This window comes from Podarcis muralis, chromosome 1 (assembly GCF_964188315.1).
Source record: "Podarcis muralis chromosome 1, rPodMur119.hap1.1, whole genome shotgun sequence".
Taxonomy (NCBI): domain Eukaryota; kingdom Metazoa; phylum Chordata; class Lepidosauria; order Squamata; family Lacertidae; genus Podarcis; species Podarcis muralis.
The window spans coordinates 99767190-99790792 of NC_135655.1; the positions used below are offsets into that span (position 1 = coordinate 99767190).

At 44.0% G+C, this 23603-nt stretch overlaps 1 protein-coding gene across 12 annotated transcripts in view; it reads right to left on the reverse strand.

The window, feature by feature from the left end:
* QTMAN (queuosine-tRNA mannosyltransferase) overlaps positions 1–7191 on the reverse strand; it is a 347554-nt gene extending 340363 nt beyond the window's left edge. For 5 of the 12 annotated variants that reach the window (XR_013394552.1, XR_013394553.1, XR_013394551.1 and 2 more), the window contains exon 1: positions 7020–7187. The gene's annotated coding sequence lies outside the window, so the exon portion shown is untranslated. Of the gene's footprint in view, positions 1–7019 lie in introns of all 12 variants that reach the window. The other 7 variants (XR_013394562.1, XM_077935806.1, XM_077935791.1 and 4 more) reach the window with 4 other exon arrangements.
* Positions 7192–23603: the final 16412 nt, after the last annotated feature.

Genomic DNA, 23603 nt, shown 5'->3' on the forward strand with positions numbered 1-23603 from the left:
AAGCAGTGCCCAACCTGGTGAAAACACAATAAATGATGCAAGGAGAGAGCTACAGCCCAAGATGGGGAAAGAAGTGGTAAGAGAACACCAAGCTACTTTAAAGGAATTCAAATCTCCAAGACGCCTGATGGCATGCACCTAAGGGTACTAAAAGGGCTTACAAATGAGCTTGATCAGTTGGCAGAGCATGAGCCTCTTAATCGCAGGGTCATGGGTTCGAGTCTCAAATTAGGCAAAAGATTCCTGCATTGCAGAGGGTTGGACTAGATGACCCTTAGGATCCCTTCCAACTCTACAATTCTATGATTCCTCCCTTGCAACTTCAATTCTGTCACTCCCATTCTGCATAACCACTTTAATATTAGGTGTAGTAACCCACCACGTAACCAATCCTATGCATCTATTTACACCAATCTTGTCCATACAGTGGTGCCTCGCAAGACGAAATTAATCCGTTTCGCGGGCCTCTTCGTCTTGCGGTTTTTTCGTCTTGCGAAGCACGGCTATTATCAGCTTAGCGGCTATTAACGGCTTAGCGGCTTTAAGAAAAAGGAAACAAACTTGCAAGAACTCGCAAGATGTTTCGTCTTGCGAAGCAAGCCCATAGGGAAATTTGTCTTGCGGAACGACTCAAAAAAACGGAAAACCCTTTCGTCTAGAGAGTTTTTCGTCTTGCGAGGCATTCGTCTTGCGGGGCACCACTGTATTAAACATCTGAAATCAGGCTGGTAGTATTAGGACATGTGTAGTATTTGATTTTGCATACGTATGCAAACGAATTACATTTCACTAGATAAGATGCAACACAAAATTAAAACATTTAATTCACCGCATTTTAAATGAAATCTTCACCCAAGGTAAATTTCCTAGTTCCTTTCTGTCTGATTTATGTATGTCTATTACAAATTATACTTCAAGGCAAATAATCCTATCATTATCATAAATACTCTTCAAAACAGCTAAACATCCAGTCATTTCTATCATGCCAGGCTCTGACAGGTTTCCAGAAGAGGTTGGAAACAGTGTGTAAACAACTGCTCAGCAATTTTGAAAGTTCAGCCACATAACATTTATGGGTGGGCAGCTCTTCTGTTTGTGGGGAGTAGGTGGCCTAGTTGTTGAACGGGCTCTGTGTCTCAAATCTGTCAAGGCCCAAACAGAAGCAAGTCTGTTTACTTTCTATTAGCAAACTACCAAGATCTGAAGTCAGTGGTATTTTGAACTCCCTTCTCAGCAGCAGATGCACAAATAAACGCAACACAATCTTTTTGAACTGTATGCTTGGGCATGAACTGAGGCACGAAAACCACAGGAAAGTGCCTGGCTCAAACGTCCTCTGGAGAGACATCAGCTCCGAAGCAGCATACAATATATCTTGACATTGTGCTGCTGGTGCAAAGTATGAGCAGTCAACACTTCAGCCTAAGAACTGTATTTCATAACATGGCCCCCCACACGTGAAAACATTGTGACTTTTCTTGCTTTCCTAGAAACACATTGTTCTTGTTCAATAGGCTTTCCTGGACAGTATACCTTGCCTGATCCTACTTTCTGCTTGTGTTGTCCTATCTATATATATCACAGAATCGTAGAATTGTAGAGTTAGAAGAGACCCCAGGAACCATCCAGCCTATGGGTAGGCAAACTAAGGCTCGGGGGCCGGATCCGGCCCAATTGCCTCCTAAATCCGGCCAGCAGACAGTCCAGGAATCAGTGTGTTTTTACATGAGTAGAATATGTGCTTTTCTTTAAAATGCATCCCTGGGTTATTTGTGGGGCATAGGAATTCGTCCTCCCCCCCCCCAAAAAAAATTATAGTACAGCCCCACACAAGGTCGGAGGGACAGTGGACCGGCCCCCTGCTGAAAAAGTTTGCTGACCCCTGATCTAGCCCAACCTTCTGCAATGCAGGAAACGCAACTAAAACATCCATGGCAGATGGGCACCCAACTTTTGCTTTAAAACCTCCAGTGAAGGAGAGTCCACCCTGTAAAGCAGATTAGGCAGAGTGAGTGAGTGAGGTCACCCAGTGAGCTTCATAGCTGAGTGGGGAATTTGAACCCTGGTTTCCCAGGTTCTAGTCCAACACACTACTCTACAGTGGCTTGTCCAGCTATGAAAACCGAGGAATGTAAATTCAAAAAAGGACCCTAAAGCTTTAGATCCGATCTATGTTGCAAGTCAAAACATAGACAGAATGAGGTGCAAGGATGGCACTAGAGACCAAATGAGAAAGAGAGCAATTGCACAAAAGTTGCAGAAACGTCTTCTGCAAGTCACATGCAAGTAGTAAGGGGGAACATGACATGGGTGGCAACAGTGACAGTAGTGCCAAGCCTACTCCCATGCTCATCATGGGATCTGACACCTTCCATGTACAACATAAACATGAAACAGTAGAATTAAAAATGAACTTGGCAGAGCACAGTATACCTACTAGGAATAAGATATGACATTGCACTGATTCAGCAGCAGTTTAGGAGGGTAATTCAAGTTTCCAGCTCAGGCCACAGTCAACTTCTTAAAATTAGAGGGGGTTTTTTTTGCAAAAACTTTATTAAAAAATTTAGCTTATACCAATCATTCTCAGGTTGCACTGAACAGCAATTTTTCTGAAGTACATAAAACTTTCAGTAGGCACTGTAAAACAGGAGTTCTAGCCAACGTCTATAACACTTTGTGTACATTGTTCTAAATCCCAAGAGGTTATTAAAAGTTTTGTATTTAAAATTCGGGGGGGGGGGTGTAAAAAAAATTGCACAAAAATCCTTACCAACACCAATTGGTGTCCAGACTGGGTGCCAAACTGGTAAACATACAAGTGTGATTAAATCGCAAACTGAAATGGAACATAAATCCGAGATCAACTTTTACAAATGAAATTGTTCTCATTGTGCTTTTCCAAACTAACTAAAATTATGCCGACATGTGAAAATATACTTTCTCCCTACCACACAGTGTTTTATCAAGCCTAAGCTTCTCTAAGGGAAGAAATGTACATTAGAAGTGAGGAAGAATTGGGTAGAATTCATTCCACTTCATGTCTTGAAAGCTCTAATTAAAATTCAATATTGCACTTTACATATGGGTTCTTATATGAAACTCCTGTCATGGCTAAGGCTTAAGGTTAAGCAGGTTAATAGAGTCCAATAAAACAGCTCTATTGAATTATACCAAGCCACTGAAATACACTAGGCTGCAATCTGCTTCTCCTTTATTCTTGACCACTGCGCTAAGATCGAAGCCAACAATGTGTGGTTAGCATCCAAGAACTATTTATGTGCAGGATAGAAACTTCCAAACGCCACCCCTCTTCCCTTGAAGAAAGTGCATATATTTACACCTCAAATATTTCCCTCCAGTCTGCTTTTCCCATTGTCACAGTGTTATGTGTTAACAGATCTGTGCACACTTGCCAAGTATCACTCAGTTGAAACAGAGACACTCCCCTCAATATGGATTCATTTTAGAGGGGTTGTTTTGTTTTTTTACTTGTATGGCCAAAGCTAGCTGATTTATGTCCAGTTGCACAACCACATGCACATGATTATAGCCTGCAGACGACTGAGGAATGACATGATAGTACTCCTCAAATACCTGAAGGCTGTCAAATAAAAGAGGGCAAACCCTTGTTCTCGGATGCTCCAGACGGCAGAACAAGATCTACAGGGGTTTGAGTTACAAGGGGGTAGGCTTTGGTTAAGCATTAACAGAAAGATCCTGACAGTTATAGCAATTCAGTAATGGCACCAATTACCTAGAGGAGTGGTGGGTTCCTCCGCATTTGAGGTTTTCAAGCAGAGAGTGTATCTGTTGTGGTTATTCTAGCTCTGGGTTTCCTGCATCAAACTGGATGGTGGACCTACAAGAACCCTCCCAACATCTTGAGTGCAAGCAGAAGATTCCTCCATAACATTTCTCTGTCCCCTCCTTTCCCAAAACGAAACAAACAGGGCTAATAGTCGCTAATAGTCGCATTAACTCAAACATAAAAAGTATTATTTGTAAAAGATTTTTTTTTTAAGGATTCACAGAAGGCAGCTGAGGGTATCTGCTTCCTAATATGCACCTTGGGAACAAACTGTAACTTCATTTGGTCACCATGTTAACTATGCTTGAGACACGGTCTCCATATCAGAAAACACAATTTTATGGACTGTGTTTCCTAAGCCAAACTATGGTACTGAATCACCAGCATTCAGAGCACAACCCATTTTGCAGTTTTCAGTCTTTATTTCCTTCAACAAAGCATTACAAATAATAAAAATTTGCATTCTTCTTCCCCTATTCATGCAACATATCCAATTGGGGGGGGGGGCATAATGGATTGTATCAGCTCTCCACACTCCACAACTCCAAGTTGTGAACAGAACCTCCACTTGCACTACTTGAATGTATGTGGGATCTCTCTATGCATTTTGTAGTGTTCCAGGTCTACGCATAGGTCTGTTATAGTTGTGTACGAATACATGGATGGGAGGTGTGTTTATAATCCCACTCCTAGGCATGAATACATCTTATGTCAAGTGAGCAGAGCTTCTACTGCTGTTCCGTTTCCGTTTGGGTCAGCAGCCTCTTAGTTCTCACAATGAAGGCCACTTCCTCCATGTCATAAGAAACATGACAGGATAATCTCCAAAATAACGCACACAAGAACTATTATCTGAAGGCCCACTAATATTTATTACCTGCCCAACAACATGTATCCACATAAATTTATATGAGCGCCTTTAACAAAGAAAGCGGCATTAAAAGCTCTGAATCAGGATGCCTCAACATAGAATATTGTGGCTATGGAATCAATGGGTCTGTGCATTTGCTATTTGCTGAAAAATGGCACTGGGACTGTGCCAACAAACTTTAAGCTTGCAAGTTGCCTGTGTGCTTTACCCGCCTCCCAGTTCACTTTCAGCAACTTTGTTGTGCTGAGTTGCAAACCAGCAATCACATTTCTGCTCCGCCACATGCAAAATGCTGAATATTCAACCCTCTTACCCAAGCAGACCAGATTTTGTCTCATGAATCAGTTCCCGACGAAATGGAATCTTTTAGAATTCCACTCCACCACACCATTTTGGGCTGGTCTACAGAGGTTCTCAAAGGGATGCGGGTGGCGCTGTGGTCTAAACCACAGAGCCTAGGGCTTGCCAACCAGAAGATCGGCGGTTTGAATCCCCATGACGGGGTGAGCTCCTGTTGCTCGGTCCCTGCTCCTGCCAACCTAGCAGTTCGAAAGCAAAGTGCAAGTAGATAAATAGGTACCACTCCAGCGGGAAGGTAAATGGCGTTTCCGTGTGCTGCTCTGGTTCGCCAGAAGCAGCTTAGTCATGCTGGCCACATGACCCGGAAGCTGTATGCCGGCTCCCTCGGCCAATAAAGCGAGATGAGCGCCGCAACCCCAGAGTCGTCCACGACTGGACTTAATAGTCAGGGGTCCCTTTACCTAGGTTCTGCATTCTGTCTACAGGAATCTGTGCCTACTAACTGGTAAAAGGAGAATCTCCATAAATTTAGAAAACCGAAACCTTCAGCAAATGCCCTTTAACATGTTCTAAGAAACCCAGCATGAGAAAGGTTGGGGCAGCAGTGTTTGGTTTCTTCTACTACATAAACAGTGAGCAGGAAGCTGCCTTAACAGCCCAGACCATTTCTCAAGCTCAGCAAGCACTGTGACTGGCTCCTGCTTTCAGAGTCTTATTCGGGTCTTACCCATCACCCACTACTACCTGATCCTTCTAACTGGAGACACCTGGGGTTGAACTTTAGACCAGAACCAAGCAGAGAGTGAGCCAGGAGGGCCATTTGGTCTAGGCCTCAAGCTCAAAGGAGAACTCACATTTTGACACTTGTAAATTTTTTGGCATTTGAGAAGTTTTGCGACTATGCACATCACACCAAAATGTGACACCCACTCTCAGCTTAGAGCTGAATTTTTTTAGCAAGTAAGAGATGTGATTTGGTAACGTGTGTGTATGTGTGTTTGTCAACAGACACAGATTTTGTCATTTTAGTAAAAATGTATCAGTTCTGACAGCACAAGATTGGACAGCGATGAATGTTTCTTCAGACTAGTTGATTATATAAACAATCCACTCACTCCTTTTTAGCAACTTACTTTTGTGTGTCTTCCTCTTATTATATTACTACTACTACTATAATTATGTCTACTACTAGGGGCCTCAGAAGCTGGAAGCTGAACAGCCCTCTATGGATCTGCAAGAGGGTCTGCCTGGACCCTTCAAAGCAGGTGCTCTCCCACTCAAAACTACTCTCCCTCCCCATAAAAACTCACCCCCGCTTTCCACTGCGGAGGTTTATTGTCCTTCAATGCCCGCCCCCTGGCAATGCTTTTTATTTCTAAAATGAGCGATTAAACCTCGAGCTTGCCAGGAAGCCTCGCAAGTATGTGGGTGTTGGTGCTTAACACGGAAAAGCACTCTGCACGTGCTCCGGAACACTCTTTTCCTTCTTGCAACTTAAGCCTGCTTCATCGCGGAATGCAGCAGACCTCCGCGCCTCGCAGCCCACGAAGAGGCAGCGCCCGGTAAGGGGCAGAGGAGTGAGGTTTCTCGGGGAGGGAGCTTGGCTTGGGAGCCTCGCGGGCGCTCCGTCGACCTCGGATGTTCGGCCAGTCAGTAACTGCTGGGCCCGACGACAGGGGTCCCTGCAGGTCTTGGCAGAGGAGAGGCGCCTCTCGGGAGGCTGGCGTTTCCCCCCCGCGCCGCCGCCGCTGCCTCCCTCGCTCTCCTTTCATATGCATATTCGCCAGCGCCGAGGGGGCCGCCCAAGCAACGTGCCCCCGCCTCCAGCCCGTCCCCGGCCGCGCCAAGGCGGCTCTTCGCAGCCCGCCGGCCTGCGCGCGCCCTGGGCCCGCTGCTCGGCTCTCTCGCCTGCCCGCCTCGCTCTGTGCAGCTGCGGCGCCGAGGCGGCCCGCGCGCCCGGCGCCCTTCCCCTTCCCGCCCCGCTCGGCTCTTCGCGCGGCCTTGGCTCTTCACCCCACCCAGAGGGGGGGAACTCACCTCCTCCTCGTTGGTCCCCTCCTGGAGGCCGGCGGCGGCAGCAACGCGCGGCCTCCCCGGCTCCGCCTCCCGCTCGCTCTCCGTCCCGACGCGGAAGGGAGGAAGAGCCGGCCCGGGCGAAGCAGCAGCAGCAGCAGCTCGCCTGCTCCCTTTTACGCGCGGCGCCTCGGAGCAACCCGCGTTGCAGGTGCGCCGGCGCGTTGGCCCCGACTTGCCTTCTCCAGTGCACCGAGCCGCGCTTACTCAGAAGTAAGCCCCCTGGCTTCAGCGGGGTTTACTTCCAAGGAAGTAGGTTTAGGACAGACTTAGTTGGGCATGCTTGGTAGAGGGACGTGGACGAACTCACTGGAGAGAGGCATCGTATATTTTAGAACTATCCGCTCCATGGGGCTTCCTGTGTAAGATCACAGCCCAAGCGGGCTAATTCACGGCAAGACATCTACACGATCCCTTCGTGTTCATGAAACAGGGCGCGCAAAACCCGGCTTGGCTTTTGTCATCGCCGCTAATGCGTACATAGTCTTCAGCACCAATGAACATTCATTCAGAGAGCGATCCCCCCGCCCCGCCCCCGCTCCCCAGGGAAATCCCAGAATCTTCAAAAGTACACCCATCCTTTAAGGACACCTGCATGCATCTCCACAAGGCAGGGCCATAGCTCTGTTGGTAGAGCATCCGTTTTGCATGCAAAAGGCCCGGGTTTAATCATGAGATCACCAGGTAAAGCTGGGAATGTGCCTTGTCTGAAATCCTGAAAAGCCACTACCGGTCAGCATAGACCAGTGGTTCCCAGTAGATGGTCGGAGACCCCAAGGGGTCTGCATAACCCACCACAGGAGTCCGTGACGCCATTCATGTACCAAAAGCTACCACAGACATATCAACATTTTCAAAAGTAGGGGGTCCATGACTTGGCTGTGTGGTTCACATAGACAAGCTATTTTAAAATACCCTCACTGGAACAGAAATAAGGCCTATAGATAAAGATCTATGAAGAAATTTAATAGGTGTCCACCCTACCCCAATAACCCTAAAAAGATGGCAAAAAAGAGTTTCTGCTCTTCCTAACTCTGTTTCTAGGTAATGTAAAAAATTCCTTATTCTGTTTTTTGCAAACCCTGCTATTTCAAATTCCTAAGTGAATACAGTGGTACCTTGGTTTAAGAACAGTTTAATTTATGAACAACTTGGATTAAGAACGCTGCAAACCCGGAAGTAGGTGTTTTGGTTTGTGAACTTTGCCTTGGAATAAGAACATGTTCTGCTTCCTGTTGAGTGTGTTCCGTTTGTAAATTGAGCCCCCCACTGCTATGGGAAAGCACACCTTGGTTTAAGAACGCTTTGGTTTAAGAACGGACTTCTGTAACGGATTAAGTTCGTAAACCAAGTTACCACTGTACTTTGGGTGGCATTCAAGTAAGTTTTATTCAAAGTAAATCGGTTGAAACTCATGAACCTAACTTAAGTCATGTTCATTAACTTCAATGAGTCTGCTCTGAGTAAAGCTTAGTTGAATGCCACTCTAGGTTATTGAAAACATCATAGGGTCCTGTGACACCATAAGGAACAGAAAATTGATTCTGGTGTGGCATAAACATTTGTAGGCTAGCTGAAGCCCATTAGATACATTTAGTAAACACTAGAGATGCATGTTTGACTACTGCAGAAAGCAAGAACGGATTGCAAAAAGGGAACCATGGGTGGTTATTGAAGGTAAATGTCACAAATAATTTATTTCATAAAAAAATACATCCAGAATATTATATATTTGCATATATTACTGTGGTACTATAAGGAAACAAACCGCCTCAAACTCCCTTTGATTGGCTCAAGAAGCTGCTTGTTCATTATTCCTCCTCTTTCTCATGTGCTTCTCTGCTTCCCACTGTCCTTTGCAAGCGGAAGCACCAGAATATCACAAGATTGGGAGTTCTTGCAAGTTTTTAAGTGGAAGCAGGAAGTACTGAATAATTGTATAAAAACAATATATTGTATTCACAGTATGTAGCCCTTTTCAACCATCCATTATAAAAATCTTTAAGCTTTCTTTATACTGTTTACACCACTGGAAAGCCAGCTGTTGGACGCAATCCTCCAGAGGAAATTCTGTATACTTTCGTCCCATTAATATATACAACACAGATGCTTTTCAGTGTCCCTACCTTTATTTGGAATGTGTCTGCAGAATAAAGTGACATGTATCACACAATCCTGGTCCTAACTTCTGAGGATACCCTGTAAATTGGCCAAATAAAGTTTTGTGGTGTGTGTGTGTGTATGTGTGTTTTGCAGAGTTTACTGGTGGTAAGTATAAAACAGGCAAATCCTCAAGTTAGTTTTTCTCTTTCTTTGTTTCTTTTCTTTTTGGCTTAATCAGAAAATGTTTCTTAATTTAGAATTCCTCACTTGAAATACCTTTCCCCTCCTTCTAAGGGGCCTAGTAGCCACAGCCCCCATGAAAACTCAACTTCAAGCCATTCAAGTGAGAACAGTTTGCAGCCATAAGGCTTGATACAATACCATTTTCTAATTGGCCATCAGGCTGCGGACAGATATTGTAACAGTTTCTTTAGAATATTTTTCTACTTCTCTTAATTTGCATACCAATGAAATAAAAAAAGAGCACTTCCTGCCAGTAATTAGTTAGACCCCTGCATTTAAAGAAAGCAAAAGGCCTCAGCATTATGGCAGAGGGATGGTACCAAGGAAGCTGCAGAAAGGAGTCACTCCTCTTTACACTCAGAAAGTGCTTTTGATTTAAGAGTTTCAGGCTGGCAACATTCTACCACTGTGTGACAGGGATTAAAAAATTTCCTGGTCTAATAGGGTTCCCTCTAATGAGTGCTTTCATTACTTCTTTCTTCATGGCAAATCACCGGATCTGTCCTAGATCCAGCCACGCTGTTCTGGAGATGGGTGTATCCCCCGAAGAGCAATGACAGTAGAGGAGGAGTGAGATGGACTAAAGTATAGGAATTCAATTATTTCTTGGCCTTCTTGGCAGCGTGTCGGAACATTTCGTCCACAAGCCACCCGGGACTTCACGGTCCAATCGCTTACATATGAAGGGCTACACCATTAAGCCTTTCTCAGATGGTCCTGAACAGCCCTCGTGAGTCTTCCCTTGCTGTTGCTCCTGATTTCCTTCTGTTTCCCCTGCTTGCTGTGGCTCCCTTGATGCCATTGGTTGATCTACTCAGGTGTTCTACAACAGCCCATATTGGCAAGCAAGTTGTGACCCTTCTGGCTGCCATTGGCTTAGCTGCTCTGATGTCACACAGGTCAGTGTGCTTCAGGGACTGCTGGAAACTTTGAAATCTGAATTCTGAGATTGAGGAGCATCCTGTGTGAAAAACAAACCCCTTCATATATGACAACATACCATAAATTTTCAAGTGTCACCTTGTGAATGCAGTTCACTAGTAGCCTTGGGGAATTTACCAGGAAAAGGCAGAAAATATTTGATGCCTACAATAAATAACTTTTATTTACAAGTTCTATGGTGTCTAGGATTTGTAAATGAGCTATGGATCTTTTGCTTTGGATCAGGCTTAAAGCTCCACTTAGGACAACAAACAAAAGGCGTTACCTTTCAGATATAACTATAGCTTAGAAAGTATAAGGTAAAGGGACCCCTGACTATTAGGTCCAGTCGTGACCGACTCTGGGGTTGTGGCGCTCATCTCGCTTTATTGGCCGAGGGAGCCAGCGTACAGCTTCAGGGTCATGTGGCCAGCATGACTAAGCCACTTCTGGCGAACCAGAGCAGCGCACGGAAACGCCATTTACCTTCCTGCCGGAGCGGTACCTATTTATCTACTTGCACTTTGACATGCTTTCGAACTGCTAGGTTAGCAGGAGCTGGGACCGAGCAACGGGAGCTCACTCCGTGGCGGGGATTCAAACCACCAACCTTCTGATCGGCAAGTCTTAGGCTCTGTGGTTTAGCCCACAGCACTACCCGCATCCCTCTTAGAAAGTATATGAACTCCCAATTTCCAATGTGTAGTTATAGTTTCGGTGGAGGCTGGTCTGTTGGGGCCAACAGAGCACTGTGCAAGTAACCTCACTCTGCCCTTACCCCCAATTTTTACTTACAACCATTCCAGGGGGTGGGACTAGCTGTCAGCTTCCTCCTCCTTAGTCTCAGCTTCGTCCTAGTGGGACTCAGTGTGGAGGAGGATGGGGAGAAAAATCGAATCACTTGGCTCTGCCTGTCATTGGCTCTGGCTCCACCCACTATTGGCATGCCCGCCTTCTGCCTTACCAGTATCAGTGGGCACCAACAGCCACTGGGTTACGTACTGCTGCACAGTGCTTAATCGTCAAGATGTAAAAGTCTCTAAACAGATAAAAAATGAAAAATAACATGTTGCCACTCTTTATGTCCTATACCCATGGTTTTCAACCAGTGTGCCATGGTACCCTGGGGTGCCTTGAATGATGGTCAGGGGTGCCACGGGCAACACTGGCCTCTGTCCCTCTTTCTTTTCCTCCCTCCTCTGATGCCCTCTCGTGTCTCTGCCTCCCAAAGGCTTGCATAGCTGTTTGTTGCAGCAGCCCTGGTCACAAGCTCCCCAGGCAAATGGTGTGTCTGGGGTTGGCCAGGGGGTGTTTTCCAGGCCCCCATGGGGCAGTGTGAGGAGACACCTCTCTTTGGGGCAGGGTGGGCAGCTCAGAGACCAGGAGTGGCAGCAGCAGCTGCCTGGAGGTTTCCCAAGGAGAGGAGAGAGAAGAGGCTGGGGGGAACACTCCACAAGGGAGGGTGTTTAGAAAAGGACGAGAGGGTGCTAGTTCTACAGACAAGGGGTGACATAACTGGGCTCTTGAGCCCCACAGGGGTGCCGCAGAAAGAATGTAGTTGGTCAAGGGAGCCATGGACTCAAAAAGGTTGAAAACCTCTGTCTTATATAGCCATGGTTTTAATGAACAATTTGTGGAGACTGTTCTGAGGATCATAGTGGCTTTCTTGCTACAAACTTATACTGAACATGCTCAGCACACCTTCAGACTCTCTCTTTTTTACTAATTGAGGGGTTTTGGGATTTTTTAGTTGTTCAGTTGAAAGGAGGTTGCATATTTGCAAGGAAAGGAGTGTTGCCTGCTCTTTCCTAGGTTTTTTGGTCTGTGGTTTGTTTACTTTGCGAGTGTGGTGTTTTGACACTTACTTGGAGAGATTATTCTGAGATTCACCAATTTTTCTTCTTTGAAATAGGTATTTTGTGATGCCCAAAACAGTTTCTTAGATTTCCAGATGTGACCCCAGGCTCCTATACACCCTCACAGAAACTGAAGTTATAACTAAATGTCACATCATAGAATAACGTGTATATCTGGGAACTGAGTTTAGGAAAGCCAAGGGGTAAAAGTCTGGTGTAGGTTAGTTAGTGATGTTCTCTCAGCACTGACAAGTTAGGTGATCTGCAGATCTGTAGAATTCTCAAACAGATGGCACAACTTAGATTCTGTCGAACTGTGACGCTCTGGAAGAATGGCTGATCCTTTAAAAATCAGCAGTTGCCGGCAACCCTAATAGAGAACAACATTCTCTTTCACCTCTAGATGCTCAGATCAGGTTGAAGCAGGTAACTCATATGAAATAGTCTTACTAGTTGAGATAGACCTACAGGTCAACAACCTTGTCACAGATAATCACAGCACTGGTTGTTTTGAGGGGCATAAAAAGCAATTCTACAATAATCTGTTAACTCGCAGCTTCTGTCAGTAAGAGGTGTGTGGAGAGCCTGGGAAGAAAGATGTATTGAACGATGGCCTTTATAACACATCATGGCGTTATGTGCTATAGGGGTCAGCTGTGCATTCTGTGAAAAAGTCTCCTTCTTGCTGATGTTGTTTTAAACATGATTCCTGGTTTGCTCCTTGTAACAAGTAAAATAATAAACAACGCCTTTCCATTTCTGCACAATTTGTGGCATGATATATCCGTCAGTTTTCTGCTCTCTGAACTGAAAAGTCTTGAGGAGTTTTTGTTGTTCATGCATTTTAATCATCTGTGCCCTCCTCTTTAATGATCTCAGGGCTGGTCTCACCATTATGCATAGAGGGTGAGGCCGCTTGAGAAAAAATTTACCTGGTGGCGACACCACAATTCCCACTTGTGAAGTTTAAGTGTTGGAAACCGCCCAGAGTGGCTGGGGAAACCCAGCCAGATGGGCGGGGTATAAATAATAAATTATTATTATTATTACAGTGGTGCCTCGCAAGACGAAATTAATTCGTTCTGCGAGTTTTTTTGTCTTGCGAATTTTTCGTCTTGCGAAGCACGGTTTCAAAAGAAGTTTTGGAAAAGCTTCAAAAATCACCAAAGTCTTCAAAAACCTCAAAAAAGGCTACCACACCGCGTGCAACTGCACCTCTTCAAGCAATGCACCCTGGGTATTAACGGTTTTAAGAAAAAGGAAACAAACTTGCAAGACGTTTTCGTCTTGCAAAGCAAGCCTATAGGGAAATTCGTCTTGCGAAGCAACTCAAAAAACCAAAAACCCTTTCGTCTTGCGAATTTTTCGTCTTGTGAGGCATTCGTCTTGTGAGGTACCACTGTATTAAGTGCTCCTTTCCACATTCACAAACACCTACAGTAGTGGTAGCTTTGGCATAAACCCTTTGCACATATCAGAGATAATGTGCATTCTATAGCAGCTTATCAATATTACACCCAACATGTGGGGAGGCATGAAGCGGAAATGCTTTGGGGCAGCTCCACCATTGTTGGAGGACAATACGGATGGCGCAGAACATAACATCCATGCATCCTGACCATACATTGTAATGTTACAGTATGCATGGCATTACTTTCAATTAGAACCTCCTGTTTTAATCTGGATGATTAATCAACTAAATCTTTAATCACAGATTAAAGTCTTGCTGTGATTAATCAGTGTGTTGTGACTGAAAGACACACCATCTTACAGGCAGCACAAATGTGCCTGCTTCCTTCACCTTGTGTTGGAGTTGAGAAAAGAAATGTAAATATGGGTTTCTAATTTATATCCCAAGCTAATGGTTGTAACGGTTCCCTTTCAGTTCTTTTAGGAATAAAGCCCGTAGGAAACTGGAATTCAAATGAATGCAAGTATGTCTTCTACAATACTGATGAGATTTGAAATTGTTTCCTTTTCTTTCTTTTTTTAAAAGATATTTATTGAAATTTTGAACAGTAAAACAAACTTCACAATAAAAAAAAAGAGAAAACATTATCACAATCAAATAAAAACAGAAAAATGCAATAGAAAACATAAAAAACGTAGAAGCAAAAAGACATAAAAAAGACATAAAAATCCAATTTCTTACTTATTGTTTTCATAACCCTCCTTCCTGACTTCCTCACATCTCCCTTTTCTGTGTTCCCTTTTACACAATCGTATTCAGCAGTGCCTTACCCTCTTTCAAATCTTATTCTATGTTATACATTTCAACTATTATGTCTCCAATTTTTCCTTTTATATCATTTTGTTTAAATTTGACATAATGTTATTCTAGCTTTTTCACCCTTATTCTTATAAAACATTTTTTACATATTCCTTTCAACTATGTCACTAATGCCATATTGTCTTTATATCCTGCATCATTTTAGCATTCAAACATTTTGCAATGTTTTTGCAAGTAGTCTTTAAATTTCTTCCAATCCTCTTCCACTAACTCTTCTCCCAGGTCTCGGATAAATTGTTTCCTTTTCTAAAGATAGTTTGCCTCTGGTATTATTAGTGGGAATATCACTCATTAGATGAACATTGTCCTTCCATCATTATCCTCTAAAAAGTAGGTATACTGAAGTGAGGGTTTGTCATTATGTCCATGAAGTTATAGATAGATAATATATTAAATCATGTATTAGAAAGTTATAATTAATTGTGATTAACTGTGATGGTACAGCTTAAAATGAGCAGCTATCTGATTAATCTTAAATCAGTTGGCAACCCTGCTTTCTATTACATATATCACCTGATTGAATAAATATTATGTAGCACATGCAAAACAACTCTTCTTCCTCCCTTCTACAGCCGCCCCTCCCCACACAAAAATCTGCTCCCGAGAGTTGGGGAGATGTGGTCTATTGATAGCTTTCCACCAGTGGAATGTGGCTTGTGTCCCCCCCAGAAATGTGCTCCACCCCAAGCTAATGTTTTTGCTAAATCAACTGCATTTCCCCCCTAAGTGGCAACAGCAAATTCCTCTCCCCCTACTGCTGCACATTATTTATCAATATTGAATGCTTCCCTCATTGCATAGCCCAGTCACCTCATTGTGTCAGCTCCTCCAGTAACTTTTATCTACCACTTTTGTGGGTGTTTAAAAAAAAAAGAAAAAGAAAGAACTTGTAGCCACATAACCTTTCAATAGGTAAATGTAGGTCTATAAATCTCAAGGGCTATTATTAGTCTAGTACATTTGGTATATTAAAAAGGGGGGAATCTCTTCCCACGACATTACTTGTAACAATTTTCTGCTTGTTTTCAATTAGTGTTACCAGTTCAGGATTGGACAGCCAGAAATACCCGATCTCTGGTGAACCGACTTGTAAGCTCACGAGAATGGAAAAATACAGTTATTAATGAACCACTGACGTATTTACCTATTTAACGACCAGTAATTTAATTATCAATTGAGTCTGTCTCATGGATCTTGGCCCACCTCACTGAGGAATTTATACTTTAGGATGTTAAGCACACTTTGTTCCGTCGAAGAAAAAGCACAGGTGGTTTTCAGGCAGTGGTTTGTCTGAATCTGAAGATAAATAAATAAGTAAGCAAATGCCACATTTTTTGCAATAATCCCAAACACCGACTCCGTGAATCTACAAAGGGACAATGGTAAATGATTCACTTGATGGTGTGTGAGTTCAAAAAAGTTGTGTAAGATGCGGTCCTTAGGTGCATAGTGGAGCATCTTTCTAAACAGGAGCCAAACTTATAAGCCTCCCATAGCATGGGGATCTCTGCAACAGAGCTAGGAGATCTTGCCCTACAGGACAATCCTAACCACATCTATTTGGATGTAAGCCCTGCTGAATTCACTGAGGTTTACTCCCAGGTAAGTAGGGTTTGGTTTGCCCCCTTAACGATGCTACCCCTATTTCTTTCATCATCACAGCACAACGTTGCAGCAACACCATCTGCACGCCGTATTTCCACATGTTTTACATCCTTTGAAGATACTTGGGGAAACTTCAGCAGGTGTAAAATGTGGCCTCCTGAATGTTGATGGAAACCAGGAAGTCAGAACATGGAACTATGTCAACTACACATCAAATTTACCTGCTTTAGAATTAAATAATCTTATTTGCCTTGTTTGTGGCAGGCCGCATAATGTATCCCTGGTAGCAAAGCAGTGAAGCACTGTGTTCCTGACTAACTAGACTAACTGGCTATTTCTCGATAGGCTTGTCCTGTTTTCTTTAGCGTTATTTCCCCTACAACTTCCACGTTTTATTGATGGCAACAGAAGAGAGGGTCGTTTTGGGGCAAAAGTATTCAATGCACTCGTCCCATTAGTATAAGGATTTATGCTTGCACAAGGGAATTTACGTCCCTCCCCCTGCTTCTGTGTGTGCCCAGTGCCATCTCCCAAATCTGCTCTGGAGGATTGAGGGGGAACCCCCAAAACAGATTTAGAAGACACATGGGTGATGGGGAGGAAGAGAGGAGAGATTTCCTGTTCTGCAAGACTAAATCCTTGCACCAATGGAGTCCCCTAGTTTTGGAATTGTGCCCCCCCCCCATAAAAGTTATACTAGTCCCATCATTTATGATTTTTTTAGTTGTGATTTCTTAAAATGCACATGGTTTTCAACACATCTTAATTGGGATACTGAATTTTTAACTCTTTGCTCTCTCTGTAGATTATTAGTTTTAAGGTTTAATTTATTATAGTAGTTTCATTAGGGTTGTGTGTTTTTTAGTGTAGTAAAATGTTTTAGGTGTCCTTGTTAAGGCCGAAAGGCAGTCTAGAAAGGCTCTTTGAAATAAAATGTGTCAAGATAATTTTGGAACTGAAAGCAGGGAGGAAGGAAGATCTCATTAACCTATGCCAGCAAGAGATGCTGGACTGCATCCAAGAGCTTCAGAGGGATGCTCACATGGCATCACATGACATGCCACTCAAGCCCTTTGGCCATATGATGGGTGTGGACATGGAGCCTGTATCGGAAAAAGAACCTTTCATGTTAGAAACTCAGGGCACACCGCAGGGACTATACCAGAGAGTGCCAAATTAAGATACCAACATTTGCTTGCAATCATGTGGCATGGAACAATCACAACATAGGTATGAATCAGCCAGAGTGATTTTTTTAAGAACAGGATCCAGAAACGATGTAATTGTTTGAGGGACTTTGCTTTGTTTTGTTTAAAGCTTTTCTCGGGCATTTCTCTCTCCCCCCCCCCCAATCTAATTCTGCCATTATTATGGGACTTTGCTTCAGAACTAAAAGGAAACAAACAACTTTGAACATAAAACTTCCAGAAAGGAAACCAATTTTGATATTATCAGACTTTCTCCTTTCCATTTTTTAGCAGCAAACGGGGTATTTTCTCTTGTTGAAGAATTGATAGATGCTTAGTGTTAGAGGGAGAGGAAGGTGTAGGGGGCATATGGGGGGGATGAGAAAGAGAGCAATGGAGGCCCAGTCCACTTTTGGCACAAACCTTGATCGCCACGCTATGCAGCCCCCAACAGATTGGTCCCAAGAGAATGTGGTCTTCAACAGAACTAAGGTTAACCATCCCTAGGGATAAAGCAAAAGGTAGAATCAACTTCCCCTTTATATCTGCATTAAGAAATTAGCTACCTATGTGTGCATTGATAGCCAAAGGAGTGGCATCCATGATCTCCAGTGGTAACTGATGGGGAGGAGATGGCAAGAAACCTACTGGACTTCCATCACTTGGAATCTACAAAATCCCATAGCTTTATTAAGAAATACTACATATTAAGAGTACCAGTCCAAAACTACACAAAGTGGGATAGGGCAGCTGGGAGAAGCGAATGGCCTCATGGGTACCACCTTCAAAGTATGAGGGAAGTCTGCTTTTCAGAAGTGTCAGCCAAGGGTGGATGATGATCTTGTTTTTCTCCCAGGCACCATGATATTTCCCAGCAAACAACCATAGTAACAATTGAGCACATCACATCATCTGGATCGCATTAAGTGGCAAGCGGAGTGTTGGGGAGCCAACAGCCAAGACTGAAGTCTATCAATGCTCATAATTCTTACGTCGGGAATTTTTATAAAATACGATGACACTTTTGACCCCAGAGAGCCAACTGTAGCCTTCATATATTTTTTTACACTTAAATGAATGAGAATTTCAAATTCATATGAGCAGACTAAAAGAAATATGTTCTTATGGAAGTGGGTGGGGAGGAGGCAGAGAGTTACCCAAGACATGGCACAAAAATGAAATAACTTGGTGCAATTTAAGAACAGCAATTGTTCCTGTTGAAATCTTTTTTTGGGGGGGGGATTGCAAGATGTGAAGTGTGTTTTGTGACCTTTGGCAAACAGAAGGCACTACAAAAAGAGAGGAGTTGAAATAATCACACACTTGCAAGTTTTAAAAAGCAGCTTCAGTTTAATTCACTGGTTTTGAATTTAATATCATATCAATACATTTTTTGTTTGGCTGGGGTGGTGGTGGATGCACACAATAAAATCCTCCAGATGCACGTAAGCTCCACTGACTTCAATAAACTTAAAAAACTCTGTACCTAGTAATGACCATAAGGCAACTATTTTCCTACAAGCTGTGCAATAGCAATAATGCCCACTGCTGCATTCTCCGCGTCCTGTTGACTATTACAACCACACCTATTTAAACTCGAGTTATCTGGCAAGCGCATGGGTCTTCATGTTCCAGAAACATTTTTTCCTTCAAGCTCCACATCTGAAAAAGCGCATGACTTGGCCTATGTCTTCTTGCGAACTTTTGTGTGTTTAAAAGCCGTGCTCTTCATGTTATGAGTATGGATTTTCCTTTCCAAGTTATGTGCATGTGTATCTCTTGGTCAGCTTGCCAGCCTTCCTGTCAGTATTGTATTGCCACGTAAAAACTGGAAGATAAGACAGAACAGAAAAGACTACCACATACTGATCAGAAGACTGATCCATCTAGCTCAGTATTGTCAACACGGACTTGTGTGGCAAGGCCCCAAACCCTAGCCCTTTGTTGGAATAAAGACACTTGACACCAGTATTTTAGGTTAATGGACTAAAAAAGGCCACAACTTTATTGGTTACAGAATGTGAGTGGTATTGGCTTAGGCACTGGAACTGAACCGACTATATCTGACTCCTGTCCGCCTGCAGGAAGTCTCAGAAGGGCTAACCACCAGTAGGGGGAGCCCCGTCGATGCAAATCCACTTGCGCTCCCCCAGGGTCACCGATAGGGGTTGTGCCATGGCCCTAGCCCCCGCCTGTGCTTTGGATGCCCCCCCCCATATTCCTTTAACAGAATACCCTTGAAATAGGAGGGCTAGGTGATGGCCACTACCTCACCTCACCTCCAACCGAATACTCCAATGGCTAGCCGCCAAACCTTACAAAGTTGTGACTATTTGCTACAAGGTAGGCCAGGGGTCTGCAACCTTTAAGACAAAAAGAGCCACTTGGACCCGTTTCCGAAGAAGAAAAAACTGGGAGCTGCAAAACCATTGTGACATTTAAAACACATATAACACTGCATATATTGTTTCTTACCTTAATGTCCGATCTGACAGCGGGCGGGAAGGTGACGTCGGGACGGTGCGTGACTAACGCACGCACCACCCCCATGCGACATCACAGCCAGTACAGCGCCCGCCACAGTGGGGAGTGTCGGGGCGCACAATGCGCCTCCTCCCCTCGCTAGCATCCACCCCGGAGCCGCGGCAAAGGTGTAAAAGAGCCACATGCGGCTCCGGAGCCGCGGGTTGCAGACCCCTGAGATAGGCGAAAAACCAAATGGCTGGTGCCAATTTGCCAAGTGGAAAAAATTCCTACCAGACCCTTTTAATAGGCAACCAACTGAGGTCCATAGCAAGGTCAAAGGATTAAAAGCCTAATTTTAGGGAGGGAGGGTGGAAGAACTGCATGAGTGGGAACCAGAAAAAGGGGCGAGAGCACACCATGCCCCTTGGTTGACCAGATTTGGTCAGCCTGGGGCGTGATGCAGAGGGGACGTCCTATGATGCGGGGGCTAGCCACACCCTTGTGCATGCGGCAGGCTCGTGTCCAGCCCACAACTCCATTTCCCCTGGGAAGGGAAATGGCTTTCCAGGATTTTCTGTGGAGAGTCCCAGGCCTATCTGGAAGAGCAACGTACAAGCTTGGAGGACCTACCTGGAGCAAATGGAAATGCTTAATAGTGGTGAGATGAACTGGGGACATAAGGCGTTAGGGAAAGAAAATTAAATTGAACAGGTATGACACTGGAAAATATACTTTATTCTCAATTCCTAGCAGGGTTCTAGCAAGCTGAAGGCTCCCCTTATGAGTAGGAGGTTTTAGGACAGAGAAAAGAAAAAGAAGCATTTTTTTTTCTTATCAAAAGAAAAAACTTTGGTTTATGGGAAGGTTTCTGGAGATTGGGCTAGGGAAACTGTACTTTCCCCTCTCCTCCTTTCAGAAACTTTCCCATATACTGTAGCATGGGGAGGGGAGTTTTGCAGCCTCACAGCATCCATGCACCCCTGACCTTAATTGCCCACCTCCAGTATGCTGTCAGTGGTAGGAGCTCAAGCAAGCCAGTTCCCCCCTCACCTCACCTCTTTGAATTTCAAGAACGAGGGCCAAAACCCACTATACATCTCCAGGGCTGGCATTATGACCTAGCATCATTCTGAAGCACATTTGGGGGGGGGGGCAGCTGCCTTCAGTGGCAGCCACAATTAAAATGGCGAGGCCACAATTTTTACCCCAGTTGAGAAGAATACTACTCACAATAATCCTATGTCATGACATAATGTTGTTCTGGGCATCCTGGGGAAATGGCCAGTAGCTCAAAAAAGTGTGAAGGAGCAGCAGTGAGTTTTCAGCATCCCTGCCTTTGAAATATGCCTGGCTCACCTCTCCACAACAGCCATAACGCCTCCCCGGCCCCCGCCTTTTGTGAATGTGGAAAGCCCACATTAGTATTTTGACAACGCATGCTAAGCAGCCGAGGGGTTTCTTTAGTTCAGAAGTCAGTCAGTAGATGTATCATATTTGCATATAAAAACATGTCTTAGATATAACAAAAATGCAGGTGAGGGAAGAATTTGGTATTGAGCAAATCCCCCCACCCATTTAGCCATGATCATTTAGAGACCTAGGGTTGCTTCTCATAATCATTTTGAAAAGACATAGGTGTCTTTTCCAAAGGTCATAACAACACCTTAAGCATCCAAGAAAGAGTCCTGGGTTTGGTTTGGTTTGGTTTGGTTTGGTTCTCATGCACTGGGTTGTAGTGAGGCTCTTGTAACATATATCAACTGAGGCAAGGATGGCCTGCACAAAAGGGCTAAGTACCTCTGACCAAGGGGTTGAGACTGCAAGGAAAGACAACTGAAGGAGCAGCCCACAGTAATGATGGACTCAACAGGGGGTTGCCTAGAAAAGCAGATGAGCATGGGAATGAGGCACTCCAGCCCTGGAAATACAACTTCCAGGGAGTAAACTCCAGAAGTGAATGCAGGAACAAGGCTTGCCAAGGCAGGATGAAGGATGCGTTTTGAGAGGAGGGCTCCAGCCCTTCCCTCTCCTGCTGCTTTCTTCTACCTCCTTTATTGCATCAGATTCAATTGCTTCAGCACCCTTCGATTCTTCTTTCCCACTTTACCGTTTCTGGGTGCCTGTCTTCCCTTCTGACCCTCTTACACCCAGAGAGAGGAAGCCAGCAAAACAAGCAAAACTTGCTGGCACTAGCAGTGGTGTTGGAGGCTGGTCCACGAAGGAGAATGGGGTGCTGTCCCACCATTCTACCCTCAGCCTGGCCACACCTGCCCACTGTCTTACTTACAACCTGTCATTGGCTCTGGCTCCACCTACTGTTGGTCTTCCCAACTCCCACCCTACCAGTCTCAATGGGCAACAGTGACGCAGTGACTGAGCAGTGACGCCATTCCCTGGCACCTTGTCATACGGTTTCCTCCATACAGCAAGTCCAGACAAAGGTCCCATTTATCCAATAGGTCTCCATTTCTGGTTTGCTGAAGGCAAATAGCAATATGGTTCCAACTCTGTGTCCATTCAAAGTGTAGGAAAATGTGCAGAATTCCGAAAAAGAATCATAGAAAGAGTGTGTGTTTGTGTGTGTGTGCTTGGATAAGTCAAACTATAGCTGGCTTTCCGTGCACAGAAAATCTGTTGTGGGGTTTTTTTAACTTTGAAAAGGTTTGTAGCTTCTTGTGAAAGAAGAGAATGGTTGAAACACTCTGTGGCATTGACACCACTGACTCAAAACGATACCGATAGGCCACTGTAAATGGAATACCTGGAACACAGGAAATTAAGTGCTACAGTTCAACAATATCATCTGTGGATACATCTGTAAGCTTTCTTGTATCACTATGAAGAAAACGTTAATGCAAATGCAAGTGATTCAGGTGAACGAAACGATATATTTGCAATCGTCCGTTATTGGAATCGAACGGACAGAGGGGGGAGAAGGAAGGACACTGCCAAAATGTATGTTAGGCATTGTCAAACTAATTTTCTTATACATGGTTTGAGTCTGCTACCAACCCGGCCCTGTGGGCTTCAAACTTTGGCCTGAGCCAGATTATGAGACTCAGCACACTCACCTTAAATTGTGAGTTGATTTTCAGGTCAGTGGTAGCAGAAAATAAGTCAGTGGAGTGAAAAGACTCACTGACAAAGATTCTGAGGCTTTTGTAATTTCTCATGGAAAGGAACATAACCAAAAAGAAAATTACTGCTGTGGTCACCCTACATACATTGTTGTTGTTTAAATCAAATAGCTTGGGGCTAATTCAAACAATCTACTTTTTGCACCTTAGCTAAATGGAGTGTGTTGTGTAGCCACCGTGACAGTCAGCTGGGATCTCCACAACCACAGCTGCTGACTGAACACCATTCATCCCATTGCAATGGGATTAAGATTATTGACAGAAATTATATATGAATCACCAAGGTCCAGGATTATATTATATTATATATAATATAATTATATTAAGCCAATCATAGTGTATTTTTAAAATTTGTATTCCATTTTACTATTAAAGTAATAGTCAAAGCAGTTTACAATGAAATGAAAATACAATATAATAAACAAGAACAAGACAAGACATCCTGAACAAGGGCTGCATTCAGATGTGAGTATTGCGTTCGTTTTACTGGTTATAGCACTAGTGCTTCTGTTGTGGTTTCTAACATTCCTTTTACACTGCAGTACCTGTTGAGTTATTCTGCCATGTCACATGGAATTTTACAGGGTAGGAAAGAACTATGAGCCAGGATACCATCCCAAATTTCATCACAGGAGCAATGGTGGTGGGATCGTGAAAATTGCAATGTATAACTCTCACGATTTTCTGAGTTAATGGGATAGCAAACAGATCTTTTTCCTGGAAGCAATTAAGACGGAAAT